Source organism: Pinus tabuliformis, chromosome 5_1 (assembly GCF_031772625.1).
Source record: "Pinus tabuliformis cultivar Carrire ecotype Pingquan chromosome 5_1, CPIR1, whole genome shotgun sequence".
NCBI lineage: Eukaryota > Viridiplantae > Streptophyta > Pinopsida > Pinales > Pinaceae > Pinus > Pinus tabuliformis.
The window spans coordinates 767,939,660-767,960,795 of NC_142305.1; the positions used below are offsets into that span (position 1 = coordinate 767,939,660).

Here is a 21,136-nt window from a genome sequence, read left to right on the forward strand (position 1 = left end):
TAAAAAATGGACAAATTTCGCCATGGTTCTATATTTATAAAGTTATATAAAATTATATTATTTAAGATAGATATCAAAATATTTTATTTATTACTTGAAGAGTGAAAGTGAAATATCAAAGAATCAAGTAGAATGAAAATGAAATATCAACTATAAAGCTATACAAAATTATATTATTTAAGATAGATATCAGAATATTTCATTTATTACTTGAAGAGTGAAAGAGAAATATCAAATATCAACCATTGAGTTAATTATTGTGTTAATGGATTTTTACGCCATAAGGCGTTCCCTCTGAAAGGAACTCCCCTCCATGCCGCGGTGTCTCGTTATGGGCCCTTAGATCGATTGTTAGACTATGGAATAAACTCCAGCCATTAGATCGTCGGTGAAAAATGTTGTAGGCGGTTCAGATTATTGGAATGTCGTAGGCCTCTCCTTCCATTAATTCCCTCGCCGCTCTTTTCACTTCCTCTCTCTTCACCAATGCATCTGCGCCCTTCTACGCTTCAATGCCCACCTTCATCTCCTTCACTAGAACGAAGGCATTCATTCTCCGTTCACCAAAGAGAGGCCAAGCGATCATCGGCACTCCATGTAAGATGCTTTCGATCGTTGAATTCCAACCGCAATGAAAAAGGAAACCGTCTGTGGATGGATGAGAGAGGACAGCAATCTGAGGCGCCCATGAATCCACCACAAATCCACGGTCCTAGATTCGAGTCTCAAAACCCTCAGGTAGAACCTCCCTCATATCTGCTTCGGTAGTAATCGTGGATTCAGTTGGAGGAGGAGGCTCCTTACGCAATACCCAAAGGAACCGTTGCACGCTTGCTTCTAGCCCCAAAGCTAGTTCCTGAATCTGATTCTTCGACAGGGTGACGCGGCTCCCAATAGAAACGAACAGAACTGACGAGGCGGGTTGGCGGTCCAGCCATTTGAGGCAGCCCTCCTTCTCAAGCTTCTCTTCAGATTCTGACAGAGACAAAGCTATTAGCAGACCAACGGGATAAATAGAAGGGGTCATTTCAACAGCGCTCAAAACCTTCCTTCCTTGAGAGCTTTTATTTGTGCTGGTTCCATTTATTGGCATGTATTTAGCAGAATTCCATGAGCTTCCTGAAGCCGAAGGGAATGTTGAATGAACCAGTTGAATGAAATATCAGATCTGTCTAGAAGAGGGTCTGGCAAATCTATTCCGAGAATCAGCAGAAGGCCTGTCAGAAAGAAATTATAATTAAAGTGGATGTAAAGTAAAGCTTATTAAATTATAGTGTCTCCTTTATAAAATGTGAAAAAAGAGTATTACAATACTTTTTCACACATGCCATCTGATCAAGCAACATATAGTTCTTTTTATTATTGGGTAAGAATTTGTAGCAGAAAATTGTCTTTCAAATCCCTTTATAAAATGAGGACATGGTTTGGGTTATTCTATTTCAAGATATTGTAGCAAAAAGCTGTATTGCAAGTTGCAAGGGATTTATAGATTCGGATTAGAATGCTTTTTCATATCTGCGATGTCACTGCTGCTTTTTGATTATATGGTGCCTTCCCTTGTTTTATAATTATCAATAATAATTGATCTGCATTTTGTTTGGTGAGATGTGAGGCATCTATGGGATTTTAATTAGATCTTGATTGCCTGATTTTACTTGGCCTTATTTTAGATGCATCTACTAATAGCTTGACATCTGTGATATGTCACATGGATAGGGAAAATCTGTTGAAGTACGATAGGCAGCAGGATTGCTTTTGAAAAATAATCTGAGGACAAGTTTTCATCTGATGATTGCTTCTTATCAACAATATATCAAATCAGAGTTGCTACCTTGTCTGGGGGCACCAGATAGACACCTCTGTTCAACGGTAGGAACTGTTGTCAGTGTTATTGTTTAGCAAGTACAGGTGCGGGGTTGGCCAGAATTAATGCAGGCATTGGTTCAATGCTTTGACAACAATGACTTTAATCATATGGAAGGTGCTCTTGATGCACTATCAAAGGTAACTCAAGGTCTCACTTTTGGCTCTCCGTCTGTTGTAATATATTCCCAGAGTATTTTATTTGTTTATCTCAACAAATGTTATGTATTTCATAAGAATTTAAAGTTGTATGTTTAAAATTCTTTTGCCTATGTTTCAGAGAGCTACATCTAAAACTGGATTTTTTCTTTTGGATCCTTTTTTGGAAATTATCATTTTTAGTAATAGATCTAAATTCTAATCAAGCCATGAGAGTGGAGTAATTATGGAATTTTCTTGTTTGATGAGTAATAATGTCCCAGATTTCGTTTGCTGACACTTTCATTTCTGAGAACCCCAAAGGATTTAGGAAACACCCCCTTACCCCCTCCAAAAATAAAAGAAAAAACTCGTTAACCTATATTCAACCTTTTGGTCACAGCTTCTACTGTAACCAATTCCAATTCCAATGTTTGTTAGATTTTGGAGTGCACACTTAGAAATGAACAGTTGATAATGGAGAGAATATGAAATTTTATTTTATTAATGATGCTGTAGCAATAATATAAAATCTTTCATGTATATCATGTCATTTATAGCACCCTTCAGAAGTGAGGGAAATTTCTGAATGGTCGTGACATTTTTATCCTGTTAACATGGAAGATGTAACTGTTTAAGTTGCATGAAGGTTGTGAGATTTGGATCATTGCCATGTGCAGGTGGTGACAAGAATGATCTAGTTGTGTTGTTTGTGGTTGCACAATTTCTCATACAAAAACAGATCATGAATATGCGAATTTTAAAGCAGAGTACATTGTTATGTAAGCATTTGAATTGATTTTAGGTTTTTTTTTAAAGTAGATCCTGGGCTGTCTTTTTTCAAGGTTGCCATTTTAAACATATTAAGACTTGTGTGCCTTTCTCTCAGATTGCCTTGTTTTAAAAGTCATATAAAGTAATTTTCTTGTGGAAGTAATGGGCATTTGTCTATCATTTCCAATACAGAAGTAGAAAAGGTTGCAGCAAACAATATATAAGAGACGCAACAAACAATATATAAGAGACGCAACAAACAAAATATTAGAGATGCTATGGGATTTAAACCTAGTTTTAATGTTTTTGGCTGTTGATTTTAAAAACTTTTGAACAAGGCAAATGGTTTTATTGTCTGCCAAAGATTTCTCTATTTTTGGTAAATGCTTTTTAAAGTTGTATGAATGGTTTTTCTCATGCAAGGGATATGTAATTCATAAGTAGATGTTTTGCATGCAATATAATTCGTTCCTTTAAGGATTTAATATTCATGGATTTGAAAGTTCCTCTTGTTTGAAGGGGAGCATGTGGGTCAAAAACAGTCTCGATACATGTACTTTAATACATTTTCTCTAAGGTTTTTATCAAGCACACTTGGCATATCCAAGTGATCTTTCAAAAGGTGTTCTTTAATTAAGGGCAATCTTGCAATATGGGTCGGGGAATGTATAGCGAGGGTAGAAAGAAATTATCCCAGCAGGAATAGTGAATGCATTGCGATTGTGCTTGAGGTGGACAGGGAAATCGCGGGGTGGGGCGGATGTGGTTTTGAAATGGGAATATTTTGCAGGAGTTTATGAGATCCATAATGTGCATGGCAGCTGCAATATATCTCTACTTTCAAGAGAATGAATTGGATATGAAATCATTTGACCACAACAATGCATGGGGATGAGATTTCTAAGTGTTGATTCATTTTTACAACTTTGTAGTAGGTTTTGTACAATAGGGAGCCTATTTATGAACATAACAATGTGTTGCCCACGTAGATATGTGAAGATATACCAGAGGAACTAGATGCTGATGTGCCAGGTTTACCAGAGCGAGCTATCAGTATATTCTTGCCCAGATTATTTCAGGTAAATACCATTGGAGAATTTGTTCTAGATTGTTGATAGCATTACATAGTTGTTTTGTCAGGATTTGATGGGAAACTAGCATAACTCATTATCAAAGGAGAATGCTTTATGTTGGTTTCAACTTCCAACTAAGCTCCAATGTATTTACAACCTTTTAATTGCTTTGCAGTTCTTCCAGTCACCTCATGTTTCTCTCAGGAAACTAGCACTTAGCTCCGTAAATCAATTTATTGTGTTTATGCCGACAGTAAGTTTCTCTGTAACCACAATGCAATGTGAAATAACAGTCAGGGTCTAACTCTCTACATATCTTTATGCTGTTAAAAAAATGCAATGTATTAGATTCAATAAGAAAGTTAATTGTTTCTAAGGTTTATATTTTTGTGCATGCAGGCCTTGTTAATATCAATGGATCAATATCTTCAGGGCCTATTTACTCTTTCTCAGGATCCTGCTCCTAAAGTGAGGAAACTGGTCAGTTATCTTTATTTATCTGCCATTATCTTTGCTCTTTGTATAACGTTGGTCCTTTCATCCTAGTGCATGCAGAAATTACAAAGATATATATTGTTGGATTAATATCTTGTGCATGTTCAATCATCAACTAGTGAAAACATTGGTTGTAGAAGAGAACACGAGAATGGTGAGATACTAAGGTTAGACGGGTGTTTGTGTTGTTATTCCATGTGCTATTTTTGCTGCATCAACTATCCCAATAAATGACAAAATGTTGAGCTTTGCAAATTGCCTTGGCTGTTGAAGATGAATTTCTGCGGATTGTTTATCTTCAAGAATTGTAACTGCTATTAGTTGCATCCTCAATTCAGGAGCTCTGTTATTCCAGTTAGAAAGTGAAATACCAGAGTTCTATTTCAAGTGAGTAGCTTCTTAGGAGGAAGGAAAAACTCTTAGCTGACATTGAGGCACAACTTGGGAAGGTGATATATGGTGTATTATTGTTGCAATGGCAGGGGATGGATTTTTATTGCTGGTTGGACCAAAAGAAATTGATGCAAATCGATATTAACTACTTATTGATAATTTTGCCCACTGAGTTCCCTGAGGTCGAGTATAATGCTTTCTTTGCTTATCAAAGAGTATTGCTTATCAAAGAGTATTGATTCCTTTTCAATTTCAACATTTTGGATAACCAAATCTAGTTCTCTGTAATCATTGCAAAAGGGAGTCCATTATCATGTAGGGTTTGAATTGTTATTATCCTCTTGTTGCATGCTAATGTTGATCATCTTGTTCAACTTCTAAGGTTCTTAGTGGCCTATCCTTTTTAGATCCTTTGACTAACACTATATCTCTCCAATCTTGTAGGAAGGTCATCAAACTCTCCCTTTTATCTGCGATGGTTGGCCAGGATTAAAATTTCAAAGGGTGTAGCTAGAGGCATGTCTTATTTACATGAAAGGAAGTTTGTTCATGCAAATATTAATCCAAGCAACATCCTTCTAGGCTTTGACATGGAACCATAAATAGCATATTTTGGGCTAGAAAAGCTACTGGACATTGCCAATGTCAAGTATAGTAGCTCTGCTATCCACCTAAGGAACCTTGAAGGTATATTTTCAGGGAGAAAACGCTCCACTGGCTCCTGCGATAGCCTGCAAACAGCACCTGATTTGCTGAGCAGTCCAGGCACATCCAAGAACTTTGTATTTCCTTACCAGGCCCTAGAGGCATTGAAAAATCTCAAACCCAACCAAAAGTGGGATGTTTATTCCTTTGGGGTTATTTTTCTAGACATTCTTACTGGGAAGCCACCTTCAGATAAGGATTTTACAGCATGCGGTCAAAACTTTGTTAATGACAAGCATCACCTTTTGCACATCATAGATCCTACTCTTCAACCAGAGGTTGAAGGAAGGGAAGAAATCTCAGTGTCTGTGGGGATTGCATTGAATTGTGCTTCTGCTTCCCCTCAAAAGAGACCATCAATGAAGGAGGCATTGCATTTTCTAGAAAAATGCCATCATCCACAACCGATTAACCAATTATTTCTTCCTATGTATCATCCTTGCTTTGACATAAGTTGGACAGAGATGAGGACTACACCCACATTCCGTATTCAACAACTCTACTTAGACATTGCCATAACTGACATAGACACCTCTATGATTGGGACTTAGACAAACTCTATTGTCAACTCAGCTGTTTATGAAATCTCTAGAGTCTTCTTAAAAATTTCAGTATTCTACAGTTGAGGATTGTAGCAAAACTCAGGGATCAAACTTAACTCCATGCTTATGAGGCATCCGCGTTCTCACAGTTTACTTGCAGCTCATTCTCAGTTTTAATGGGAAGGTGATATATGGTGTATTATTGTTGCAGTGGCAGGGGATGGATTTTAATTACTGGTTAGACCAAAAGAAATTGATGCAAATCAATATTGAAAATTAGATTTATTGGTTCAGCTATAGTTTGCTTATACAAAGAAGAAACTGCTCCTTTTTTAGGTTAGAATATTTATATATACATGTTCATCTCAGCAACAAATGATAATCTATCAAAACCATGAGAGTGCTACACAACTTCCTTCATAAGCCTTCTTAGGAAGACCATGAAATAAGACAAGTGACCCTGTGCTTGTATTTGTATCTTATTCTACATAACATCTTCTTACTTAGCTAGAGAACAATTGACTGCAGCATTTATATAAGTTTCTATGGAATGTTTCTGCTGTTATATATTGAACAAGTCCATTATATCGTATTATTGGATTTTGCAGAGTCTATCCCTGTTTTCTCTTCTTTAGAATATATATCAACCCTTTTGTTTTGTTTCAAGGATATGTTGCAGTTTATTTCATTTCTCTTTTATCTTTAAGATGGATATTTATCTTTTTTATCACCACGTTCTCTGTGGTTCATTTAAATTGGATATTTGTCATTTTGTTCACTGGGTTCTCTGTATTTTGTTATAACTAGTTATTGATAATTTTGCCCACTGAGTTCCCTGAGGTCGAGTATAATGCTTTCCTTGCTTATCAAAGAGTATTGCTTATCAAAGAGTGTTGATTCCTTTTCAATTTCAGCGTTCGGGATAACCAAATCTAGTTCTTTGTAATCATTGCAAAAGGGAGTCCATTATCATGTAGGGTTTGAATTGTTATTTTCTAATCTTAATCATCTTGTTGAGCTTCTAAGGTTCTTAGTGGCCTATCCTTTTCAGATCCTTTGACTAACGCTATATCTCTCTAATCTTGCAGGATGGTCATCAAACTCTCCCTTTTATCTGCCATGGTTGGCCAGGATTGAAATTGCAAAGGGAGTAGCCAGAGGCCTGGCTTATTTACATGAAAGGAAGTTTGTTCATGCAAATATTAAGCCAAGCAACATCCTTCTGGGCTTTGACATGGAGCCATACATAGCAGATTTTGGGCTAGAAAAACTACTGGATACTGCCAATGTCAAGTATAGTAGCTCTGCTATCCACCTAAGGAACCTTGAAGGTATATTTTCAGGGAGCAAACGCTCAGCTCCCGCGATAGCCTGCAAACAATGTTTTAATTTAGAATAGAATTATCATGGTAAATTGGTATAAGAATATTAGTAGAAAAAATCACCTAGTTATAAGCCTAAATATTGGCAAAGGCTAATTCTTCATGTGGCATAATCAATTAGCCATGTTATCTTGCTACATGATGCAAAAAAATGACCCATGGATCCTAATACTTTTTAGGGCTCTTTTTCGATTCAAGAGGCTTTTCTTCATCTTCTTCTTCTTCCTGAGATGGTAAAGATAATGACTCAAGAATGACTCTAAGCTTACTAGATAACCAAATTCTCAACATACCTTGCAATGCATATTTGTTACACCTCTATTATAGACCAAGACAAATGTAACAAATCAATGTACACTAGTGCATCAATATGATTGTTTTCACATAAGGCTTGATCATTAAAAGGACATTAAGGTTCGTACCTTTTGGGACAATTGCTAGTATAGTCAACATCATAGAAAATACAAACGACCCAGAATATGAGAGAAAATTCAAATGACCTAGATCCATTAAAACCTTGAAAGTTTGTTCATGAACTCTCTGAATCTGGTATAAAATGTGTGCTGTATTTGAAACTTCAATTCGCCATTAAATTAATGGGACATGAATTCCCACAAAGCAGTTCAAAAATGTGCAATTAAGTTGAGCTTTCATCTTGTCATTCAATTGATGGACACTCAATATTAGATATAAGATAAATATATAGGAGTAGCATGTGAGTGTTAGATTTATAAAGAAGATTCTTTTTATTATTAATAAAAATATAGATAGTTAGTTTCATTTTAAAGGGTTATAAATATGAGTTATAAATACAAGACTTAATAGGTTGTAAATATTTAAAGTGTTGTAAATATGAGTTATTAATTGTTTTTACTCAAAATCTGATAAATAGCAATTTAGCAATTTCATTTTAATTGAGTGACTTAAATTCATGTTTCTTTAGGTTGAAGGTAAAGCCACTAAAGTGCAAAAATTGTGATGCCAATAATTAGAGGGATTGTCATCATGGGGTGATAAGAAATTTAATATTCCAAGAAGAGGAGGTAGTAGTAGATTCTAAATAAATTAGCAATGCAACAACATAAATGTTTGCAACAAATTTAGAGAGATCCACCTTGTTGAATAATGCACACACTACATGGATAATGGATTTCCGCACTTTATGCCTTACGACGTTTTCTTTGCAACATCTGGTGCAAATGCTAGTTAATTGTTTATTTATATGGCTATTCCAAAGCTTGTCCAGTGCTTCTTCCTCCATGACAGCTTGGGCAGTCACTCTATTGGCCATGGGGTGAGCACATAAATATTGTGACAATTATGGTAACGAGTTAGAAGATGAGATCATAATGATCTTCAATCTTAAGTTCATTTTCATGTGTTATGACACTAATAGGTAATCTAAACAGAGCATCTGTTTTAGTTGCTTGACCTTCATTAATATCCTCATCAGAATCTACCGAACATAAGTAGTTGGCAGATGTTGATATTTGAGACATGTCTGAAGCACTGAAGACAGATAATCAGTTTGGCATTGACTGCTAACTAGAGAACTTCTCATTGAATTTTTTTTTCAAGCTTTTTTCTGTATTATTAAAGGTATCAGAACTAACTTCACAAGCTGGAGGAACCAAAAATACTTTGTTGTAGCTGATTGACTTTTACTATAAAGGAAATCTGAGTTTCATCATTTCTTATATCTTTATTTTTGCAGATAATGTGGAGTAAAAATGTTGACCTTCTAGCACATGTTGGACACAAACATCACTTCTAATGGCATCTACAATGCCAGAAATTTCATGACCATTTTCACATGTTCTCACAATAATAGGCAGTCCAGAAAACCTCCAACCACCATTGTTGTCAACTTGATCTCATCCTCTGCAAATTAAGAATCTAGTGCATGGTATACATTGGTAATTTGTCATTTTCCTTCTCCAAATTAAGCCTCATTTGGTCAGTACTTATAGTTTGTAAAACAACCATAGTTTTATAATTATAATGGCATTGGGAGTGGTGAAGTCTCTTGCTGGTTTTCTACTCTTGAATTTTTGCAGGCTTCTTGTTGTAGGTGCTCTTATTGGATGAGCTCTTAATGACACCCTTTACCACACAGACTGGTACTTACTAATTTCTTAGTAAATATACATATTGTTTTTCTGGTGCATTTACAATATGACAAACTAATATATCTCAAGTATTTTTTTCATTTTTGAACTTTTATTAATTCAAGGTTCACATAAATCTCTAGATGAATCACAATTTTTATTTTTCCTTCCATACGTAGTGTGTTTTTTGGGCTAAATATATGATTAAGTGTGTTGCTAAATGACTACATGATTGACTTGCAGGTCATGGAAGAGCTCTTCCTCTAGGGCTTTCTCCAATATATTTTCCGTTGGGGAATGAAGCAACGTGTTTCATGGTTATTTTTGCTTTGATAACTGCAATTGTAGGAGTTGCTTCATGCCTTTCAAGACTCCATCTCCGGATTAGGGGTGCTCAGAGCTTGGCTTCCAGTGCTGCTTCCTCCATGACAGCTTGGGCACTTACTCTATTGGCCATCGGGTAAGCACATAAATATTGTGACAATTATGGTAACCAATTAAAATATGAGCTCATCATTATTTTCAATCTTAAAAGTTCATTTTCATGTGTTCTCACACTAATAGGCAGTCCGGACAGAGCATCTATTTTAGTTGCTTGACCTTCATCAATATCCTCATCAGAATCTCCATTCATAACATCAGTACCGTTATAGTCACCCTGATCCAAATGCACTTGGTATGGATTAAGATCTGTTAGAAACAAAATAATTTTTTTGCCAGTACCCTTTACGAGATGGGTTGACAAAAATGACACTTACAAAACTCATTGCATACCTGTGTATGCACTTCATATATATATAAAGAGAGAGACTGAACGCCCAATTAAATTAATTTATAAAAAAACTAGGTAGGTGCTCTAAAATTGAAATCTTTGCCAGTTGTTTAGTTTGCTTCTTTGTTATTACTATGTTAGCTGATTTCTCTTGATTCCCTCAACACGACAAGTATTTTGATGCTTTTGAATTTGGTTAGCCCAACAAACATTACCCAGTGTATTGTTCTGGACATGATGAACCTAACTTATATCAATTGATCCAAAAGGACAAGAGTTTCACCAGCAGAATGAAAGAGATCATCACCAGGTAGTTGTTCAAGTTCCCATTCAGGAGTAGCTATAGATATAGACAAATCATGTAGTCTGCATTTTCCGAATTCACGGAGAGATGAGAAACCCTTCTATTGTTGTTGGTTTTCCAACATTTAGTTTCAAGGGTAAATTTTTGTTTATGTGTCGTGTGTTATTGCTCTCTTTCTAACACTGTATTTTTTGTTTGACACACAGTAGCATTGAGATATTAAAGTACATATCAATTTTCTTGAATTCACAATTTACTTAGTTTTGCATTTTAATGGTGTTAATCATTTTCATTTCATGTGATCATTCATTTCTGCAAATCATATTAAAGTACATATCAATTTTCTTGAATTCACAATTTACTTAGTTTTGCATTTTAATGGTGTGTTAATCAATTTCATTTCTTGTGACCCTTCATTTCTGCAAATCATTGAATATTTTGGGAAATATCGATAGTAATTCCCTGTTATTAATTCACTTCCTTTGCAAATTTGATGCCATAGGTCATAAGGGCATGCTATGGTTTTACCCTCTGCTTACTCGTAAAGTTGCATTTCATCCTTGAGAAAGTCTTCTTCAATTCAAATTGTGCAAGGTTGTTACAAAAGTCTATACGAGCACACATTGCCACTGTTACTTTGTTAACTGGAAAGAGTATTTATATTATATAATTCGGTGTCTGGCTCGCCGCAAGTACATTAAGCAATTTTATAGACGTCTCTTCAAAATTTTCAGTGTCCTTCTCCTGATAAAAAATATTTTGTACCTTACCTAAAGAGGGTGACTATGGCTTACAAAAACAATGAATTTGTTTGTAAAGAATTTAACTCGAAAGATTATTTGTATTATATAATTCGGTGTTTTTGTATTATATAATTCGGTGTCTGGCTCGCTGCAAGTACATCAGGCAATTTCATAGATGTCTCTTCAACCAAAATTTTCAGTGTCCCTCTCCTGATAAAAAAAAATTGTACCTTACCTGAAGAGGGTGATTATGGCTTACAAAAACAATGAATTTGCTTGTAAAGACTATTTTGTTTACTGATTTTTATATCCCATAATATAAAAGAAATTTAAAATAGAAGAAAAATTAAAAAATGGACAAATTTCGCCATGGTTCTATCTTTATAAAGTTATATAAAATTATATTATTTAAGATAGATATCAAAATATTTTATTTATTACTTGAATAGTGAAAGCTAAATATCAAAGAATCAAGTAGAATGAAAATGAAATATCAACTATAAAGTTACATAAAATTATATTATTTAAGATAGATATAAAAATATTTTATTTATTACTTGAAGAGTGAAAGTGAATTAATGAATTTTTAATTGTTTATTTATATGACTATTTCATATTAGTTTTTTTATTTGGCCGATAAGAGTTAAAATTATTTTTATTATTTTTTTGAGAACATGACATACTTACACATGCCCCTCATACTGGATTGTAAAATAAACCTCTTGGCTCAATTAAAAAGAAAATTAACAATTTCATTTTCTTAAATCATAAAAATTGAGAATGTTATCCACATTATTGGAAATAGAAGCATGCCTTAAAATAAAACCTGTACATACCCACATGGTATAACTTCATAAAAAAGAGTCACGCATTTAAAGGAATCATAGATATTAGCTAAGTTTTAGTGAATGCTAGAATATTGAAGTGTAAAAGACACAAACCACAGTTCAATGCCAGTGGAAAGCGATTGCTTTAAAATATGATGATATATGAAATCTAGGAGGACCATGCTCAACTCTACATCAATGAATTACAATCAACTCTATGTCAATTTAAATCTTTTTGAGGTGAAATAATAAGACGTAACTGTGAGCAATTTCATAAATGATGTATAGAGCTCCCAAAAGGAATCTAAAACTTCGAAATCCATATTCATAATTGTTTGTAATATAATATAATATAGTCCTGTAATGATAATGTTGTCTCATGTAGTTATTAAATAATTTTAAGATCATATATATATATAATCAGTGAATCAGTGAATAAAGGCTTCCTCAAATCCTACTACCATGTTAATTATAAATAAAAAAAATTGAATTTAATATCATTATATAATACTTTAAGTTAAAAAAAAATCATATGAAGTCTTCACGTTAAGTGTTTTTTTTCTTTCCTTTTTCTTTTAAATAAAACCATTCTAGTTCTTTGTTCCTAATTATAAATAAAAAGAAGCTGAATTTAATATAATTTTTTTTAGTGGAATCGGCAACAGGGGCAGCCTTGCGACTCGTGTTACACAGGGTAGATTATGACCACTACCTCTATAACCACTAGGAGCCGTGCCTGCCCCTGTATACAATGCCAAGGTTAGTCTGGGGGATTTGAACTCGTCACTTTCAGAACAGAGCCCGCCTTTCTAACGAACTTCACCGCATTGTGATTACCAACTCGACTACCCCATGGGGTTGAATTTAATATAATTATATAATACTTTAAGATCTCAAAAAAAGTCTATATGAAGTCTTCACGGCAAGTGTTTTTTTTCTTTTCAATAAAACCATTCTAGTTCTTTGTTCCTAGATTTGAGAGTGTTTTTCTTTCTTCCTTCCGGTAAAACAATTCTTGTTCTTTGTTCCCTTTTCTTCCTTTCAATAAAACAAGTCTGGTTCTTTGTTCCATGCAGTGAGGGTGGGCAGTCAAAGGAAAACCCGTATCAAAGATGAGTTGCTCAATCTCCCACCACTATCCTAGAGGTTTGGTAGCGAATTTTGTCGTTACATGTGGCGTGCACATGACGCACATGGTCCTCCTGTCATAAGAATCATAAATCTACGAGTACTATTTCTTTAATGGAAAAGTTGCCATATTCTCGTTACATTTCCATGATGAGAATATTAGAAAGAAATTCTTTACTTCCCACATTCAGCAACTTATTCTGAACTTCTTTGCTTTTTTGTCCACTGCTGTAAGAGTCACAAGCCAACATAGAGAAGGAATTAATTAGAGTTCGGGGTTTTTCTCTTTCTCTTTTATTGTCAAAAATTTGAATGATGGTAAGAGTTTAATAGAGGGGTAAATATAATTTCATTTTATCAGAATAATTATTTAATCAGAATAAATCAAGTGACTTCCTCATTTTAAATCTATGTGAATTGTCAATATTCAATAAAAGAAACTTCTACATTTCCATATCCACCTATTACCATAACATATACCAATCCAAATGACTTCATAATTTGTAACATATACCCATTCAAATGACTTCACAATTTTAAATTTATGTGAATGGTTTAATATTCAATAAAATTTCACATTTCTATGTTCACCTATTACCATAACATATACCGTTTCCAGTTAACATTATCCATTAAAGCAAGAACTGAAAAAGCTAGAAAAAAGAGTGGTGTCACCAAAGATGTGAAAAACATGACTACAAGGGTGCACGGTGTCATCTTGAAAATTGGTCTCCAGAAGTCAGAGGGAGAAAGATTCAGATTCACCAATGCAAGTGAAATTCAAGAGTTCTTAAATCAGAAGGAAGATGAGGTACGCAATCTGTCAACTCATAAATATATGCCATGTACAGTTTTGTCACTCCAACAGCTTCTGCCTCAGAATATGGGGATTGCAAAAAAAACCGAGGTTGCTTATCACTGCACGTGATCAAAGGCTTATGGTCGAGTAAACAACGATCCATTCTATATACAATGAAAAAGAATATTTGAAAAGCTTTTTTTTTTTTTTTTTTCTCCGTGCACAAATTTGCACAAATTTCCCAGCTTCCTTTTGATGTGTCAAAGTTAAAGGGCTTTACCAGATTTACAAAATCTAAGTCAGGCAAGTTTACATAAAGAGCATGCAAATAGTCAAGAACATCAATCTCTCAGTTCAAAGATTGTATGTTCCTATTTGGGGTCTATCTAAAACAGGGGGCTCTTCTTACATTTTATGGCAATTCCTTGCTCCGGGTCAAGAATAAGGAGCGGCTTATAGAATAAAGGAAGGTCAGAGTGGGTGGACGTGCGTGGGTGGACATACCTGCGTGATAAATTGAGTCGATGGATATCGAACCTCCCTGCCATCAGGTAGATCCCCCTGCCGATCAAGAAGCATCATGCACAGTAAAAATATTTTTATGATTAACCATTAATAATGGTATCTACATTAAAATAAATTAAACTAGATGTAGTACCAAACGTTCACTTTAAAGACGGATCCAAAACCGCCTTCGCCAAGCTTTCTCTGTTCCTGAAAATTAGATGTGGCTCCTCTCAAAGTCTTGTTTTTGAAAATAAGTTCCAGATTTCACTATAGTGGCCAACAAGCTAATAGTAATTGTGAACTCTGGCGGATTGGTTTCCGTACTATTGCAAAAAACCTCTTTTAAGGTTTCTCACTAGAATTTGTGGAAAAACCATGATTGTCGTAACGTAAAAGGCAGAATAGAACGGTTGGAGTCTGAGAAGGTTGTAACTTACTAATGCTGTAACTGACATTGTAACTTACTAATACCATAACTGACTAATAGCGGTCCAAAATCAATCTAATGGTGTAGACCGTTTTAATTGTCTAACATCCCAATCAATGGTTGACGAAGGTACAGGTGTCCGGAGAGGAGAGTTATTTTTTTAGGGAACACCTTACGGCATAAAAATCAATCTAATGGTGTAGACTGTTTTAATCGTCTAACATCCCAATCAACGGTTGATGAAGGTATAGTTGTTCGGGGAGGAGAGTTATTTTCATAGGGAACGCCTTACAACATAAATATAGAATTAGAATAGGTTAACTATATTAAGTTTTTAATTAATTATAAAATTAAAATATAACATGTTGAGAAGTTAGAATATTTAGAATATTTTTTAAGTATTTAATTTAATGTATATTTATTTGAAAATTATATTAAAAATTACATAAAAGTAATAAATTAATGATAATTTTATTTCAAAACAATTAAAATATACATACCACATTCTAAAAATATAATAAATAAATAAAATTTATTTATTTTTGGCGCCTAACTCGTGGGGATTTGAACTTTGAATCTCAACCTTTTACATAGTACTTCATAACAAGATGATTGTCAATTGAGTTATATTTTTTCTTTTTCTTTTTTAAATGTGTGAAGATTTTAAATTACTCCAACTAAAACTATGATATAAATTTGCAAAAAATTAAATACAATATAAAAATAACAAAATTAAATATTTTGTGGATTGTTTTCTATATATATATATATATAAAGAAATCCAAAAAAAAAAAAATTCATCAATATATGCATTTTAAACCTTTACTTTTTCTTTCTAAACGAAAAATCAGAAATTTGATTCTGACATGTATTATGCTCACACATTCATTTTCTTTTCACTATTTAACAAATATAACAAAGAGATAAATAACAATAATTTAGTTATTTCTTAGATAATATTTTAGTATTTAAATTTTTTCTTAGTGTAAAAACACTTTCTACTAATATTTTTTAAAATATATATATTAAAAGTAGTTTAGTATTTTTTGATATTAATTTATTGTTATGTATTAATTTTTTGGTAAATATTTTCATCTAGTAATTAAAAAACCATGAATGCATTATTAAGAAATCAAGTAATATTAGTAATTGATAACATTTAAAACTAGGGAATAACCCCTATGTGATTTATCTTCCTCACATAATAGAGGTATACACAAATAAATTGTGAAGGATGTTGAAATAGTACCTCTAGCATAAAATCTAATTTAACCTAAAAAGCCATTGCCATGCCCCTATAGACACCAACATTGGATGCTGACTTAGTGCACCTAGATGGCCCATTACTATAGTTTTGTGGTGCATCGTGACTCATTTCATCTCATAGATTTTCTCAATTTGAAACTACGTGATTTCATGCTACACCTCACCTTTTATATTTCACGATTATTAAAATTCATAAGTTTAACATTGATTGAAGTATGTAGATAATTATTCCATACAATTATGTCTTAACATAACCAATTTGCAAATGATATGAATGAATGTAATTTTATAGAATAACAACCCAACTAGCATAACAACAGTTGTCAAATATTAAAATGTGTTACAAAAAAGTGAACTCTAGTCTCGTATAGCAATTTAAAAATTATAAGAGCACACAATTCATACAAACCTATCCCAAAATTTTCTGTTTCATTTATAGTCATCGATATCAACTTTGTCATAGATCAAAATTGTTTCACTTATAGAAAAAGTAAGTACTCTCAAATGCATGCAACGTGTGAAGAGTTAAGTTAAGTGAAGGCAAGCAAGTTAAGTCTAATATTAGTAGTCACATCGAATGCATGCAATGCATGAAGAATTAAGTTAAGTGAAGGAAACAAAGTTAAGTCTAATATTAGAAGTCACACGAGCAAGTTAAAAATTTAATGCCTTGTCAAGAAAAGCTAAGTTAAGGAAACGGAAAAATGTTGATTTATGTTAAAGTGAAGTTAGAAAAGTTTAGTTAAAGTGTCAAGTCATAGTTTGAACGAGGAAAAGAAAGTTAGAGTTTGCATGATTCCATATTTAGAAAGTTTAGTGCTTATATACTCATGGTTGGGTCATTCTAATGTGAAGTAAGAAGATAGAATAAAAACAACTCGGTGGATGTATATGAGAGAATAATTAATGAATATAAATTCTTTATTCAAGCAGAAGCTTGTGTACTTATTTGTCTTGTGTTTGCATGTTTATCTCTGCCTCTAAATAAAAAGTGTTATTAGATCAAGGTTTAGCAAGGTTTCAAAGAACCAAATTAGTTAAGAAGGTCATGAGATAATTCCCCTAAGAGCCTTGGCTATTGTGAGTAGCCCACAAATCAAAGATTGCATCCATTGGTCCATAAGTAGAAACTAGAGTTCATTGAGTGTTTGTAAACCTAACTACTAAAATATTAGGGTGATTAGCCTACAGAGCCACCACCATATCAAGAGGAAAGAGCCACCACCACGGATCAAAGGAGTCTCCATCGTAAGTTGTGGTCATGAGCCTCCATAAGAATCTGCATAGAACCACTTAGCAAAGTTGCTAGTAGTTCTTGGGAGCCACTTGTTAAAGTGAAGGTTAAAATGTTTAGTTTTAAAGATAATCAAGTGTATGTGACATTCATTTCTATAAGACTAAAACAATAATGAAATAAGGAAGAAGACAAAATAAATATGATAGTGATGGGTCACAAATCAAGACTGAAGTAAAATGAGAAAACAAAACAAAAGGAAGAGCCAAACTATCTCGAAGAGTTGATAGAGATTCTCTCCACAATCAGGGCATCTACAAGACAACTAAATGAAGTAGAGTAGTTTTAGGATGAATGGATCAAGATAGATATGGTAACACTTCCAAATTTTACTGGTAATTTTTATTTTTATTTTTGGGAACTGTCCAAACGAAAAAAAAAAATGATTTAAAGAGTTGATTAAGTATTGGTATAATAAATCATATGATGAAGTATGTGACACCTTAGTATTATATCTTATAAAACATGCATTAGATGAGAAGTCCTTGTGCAAGGTAGCAAAATATACATCTTCCTAGGAAGCATGGAATACCCTGGAAGTAGAATTTGCTATCAAGCAAAGTGACATAAAGCAACAAATTCTATTACAGTTTGTTAAAGAATCAATAGAAAGTCAATTGTAGGTCTGGCAGTAAATGAGCAAGACTCTAGGAGGAAACCAGAGCTCAGAGAATCCCATTCAAATGTGGATGATGGTCATAAAGACTATAAAAGTGAAACCCATCATGCAGACATGTATATGGATGAAGAAGACACAAAAAGGTTTGTAGAGTGAGAAGTTGAAGCCTCTATGTGTGAATTAGAGCAAGAGCACATACATGCTCGAGAAACCCACTGTAACATGGATTGTGAAGATGATGGTGAATACCACTGTGATGAGACACATGTGAATGGTGACTACAAAGTGAGTTGTGAATTGCTGAATCCAACAATAGAACTTGTTGATGATGGTGAAGCTTCCAATAAAGAAGTAAATAACATGTGTGATCTAGTTGGTGTAATTGTAGTTGATGATGAACTCTTTGTATAAGATTTTGAGCCATTTAAGTTTAAGAATAAAAAATGAAGTTTTTCACATGAAGTAATCCATTATAGAGTTGAAAGTGCATCTCTCATGAATCCAACAACAAATAATGAATTTGGTGAAGTTGAAATTGTTAATGAGCACATACATGCTTAGATATCTCACCATAGAGTGGATGAAAATTATGTTGATGAAATTTGTGGTCTCTTTTTTGAAACAAGGAATGATTGTGGATGTCTGGAAAGTGCCATGTTTGATGAAGAATTAAAGGTTGAAGCTACTACAGTAGCCACATGTTATGAAGCGATAGTTAGAATTTCTTGTGAAGCAATGCAAAATCTAGTAGCAATTGATGATTAAGAAGAGGATAAAGTGATTCATGAGTTTTTGATGAGAATATCCACCAATAACATAATAGTGGAAGATCGCCCCAATTTAGTTAAAGAGGTATATGAGAGAAAAATAATATAAAGATCTCACTACAGAGCATAATGAAGATGTTTTTAACATTGATTTTGAGTGTGAAAGTAGATAAGACAACAATCCAGTTACAGTTATAGATGAAATATAAGATGAAGAAAAAGTTGTTGGAAAGGGCATGGAAGTTTCTAAAGACAAATAAGAAAGCATTGAAACAACCTTTCATCAATGGAGTCAAGAAGAGATCAAATTCTACTATCAATAAATATGGCACAAAGAAGATTAGGAAATATGAAGTGGAAGAAGCATGCCAAAGTTCATAGTTTGAAGATGAAGAGTTGTGGTAGTATTCCATGTGCGAACAAATCTTTCAAGAGAATGCTATAGAAGGTAGGTTGTTAAATCCTAAATTATTTTTTAGAACAAATATTAATGAAGTCAAAGAAAAATTGTAGTGGTAGCAAGTTCATAAATATGGATCTTACATTAAGAAAGTGACACTGAAAATGAAGAAGTTTCAAGGGTATATAATATGGAAAAAATTAAAAAGAAAAAATGCATTGTAAAAAAAATTTGAGTCATTTTTTTATTGCAAGCATAGCATGCATAGTTGAGTCACGATTAGGTTAAGGTTGATTCATATGGTCGTAATTAAGGAGGAGATAGTAATTACTTACATATGCATGCAATGCATGAATAGTAGAGTTAAGTTAAGGAAATCAATTCAAGTCTAATATTAGAAGTCAAGTGAGCTAGATTTAGAAGGTTAATGCTTTGTCTAGTAAAGTTGAGTCAAGAAAAAGAAAATTTTTGAGTTAAATTAAAGGAAAATTAGAAACATTTAGTTAAAGCGTGAAGTCCTAGTTTGCATGAGGAAAGGAAAGTTAGAGTTTGCATGATTCTATATTTAAAATTTTTGGTGTTTATATAGATGTGGTTGGGCCATTATAATGTGAAGCAAGAAGATAGAATAATCATAACTCGGTGGATTTATATGAGAGAATAATTAATAAATAGAAAATTTTTATTCAAGTAGAAGCTTGTGTGTTTATTTGTCTTGTGTTTGCATTATTATCATTGCCTCTCACTAACAGGGACTTATCTTCCTACACTTTGTCATGTAAGAAAATTGTTCCATGACTTGTTCAATGACCCACCTAATCATGCTAGACATTGGGTGATTTCACATTATATAAACCCATATAAACTTATGCATTCCCCCTACAAATCCTTCACCAATTCTTCATCTCATGTTAGAACTTATAATCCAAATGGTACTTGGTCAAACGCCTGTTCCCTTACATTTACAAACAATCATTCTCAATTGAAGAAGATTGCATCCTTTCATTTTGAATTGGTCAATGTTCAGTATTACATACTTTACCCAAATGATAGCTTGTCTCAACATGTCTCAATAATCATTTGTTTTCCTTTGTTCTCACCTATCTGATGTGTTATCCCATCATGTCCACTCTAGTTGATTCAAATCATTATAATGGGTGCCTCGTTGCATGCTTGCATGCTACCCTCATTTGTTCTTCCCATGAGCTGCACATTACCCTTGTCTTCAGACTACACTTGTTCAATCATCTTATGTGATCCCCTTGATGCTTTGAATGCCATAAAAAGGAAAAAAATGTTTAAGGATTGTGTTAGTTATCATTCAATCATATGTTAATTTCTCTCATTTACCTAATATGATTATTCTAAGTGTAATTCCTATCAAGCGAGGTTTGTAAATACAAATCAAATTATGTTTTTCATTAATAGAGAATGTGAATGTATACAAGGATAGGGAGACTATTTGGTTTCATCTCTTGATGTCTCTTTGTCTTATAACTTCCTTTATTTTTTTCTATTATACAATATTTACATAATTTTTCCTAGTCCCAAAGATTATGTGTCAAAATCCATCCCCCCCTAATCTGAAGGGATGTTGGTGAGTCCAAGAATCATTCTGAGTCTTTCAAACTATTCCTTTCTAAGCCCTTTGGTGAAGATGGACCTGTAATCTGCTAATTTGTGGAACAATGTCATAGGTGGATTTTTTCGGCCTCAAAATGATGTCAAATCAGATGGTATTTTGTATTGATGTGATCCGTTCAATCATGGAAGTTTGGGTTCTTGGCCAAGTTTATTGTAGAAGTTTTTT

At 33.5% G+C, this 21,136-nt stretch overlaps 1 pseudogene; it reads right to left on the reverse strand.

Annotated features, from left to right (window-relative positions):
- Positions 1-502: 502 nt before the first annotated feature.
- Positions 503-1,093, reverse strand: LOC149167191 (UDP-glycosyltransferase 72B1 pseudogene; annotated as a pseudogene).
- Positions 1,094-21,136: the final 20,043 nt, after the last annotated feature.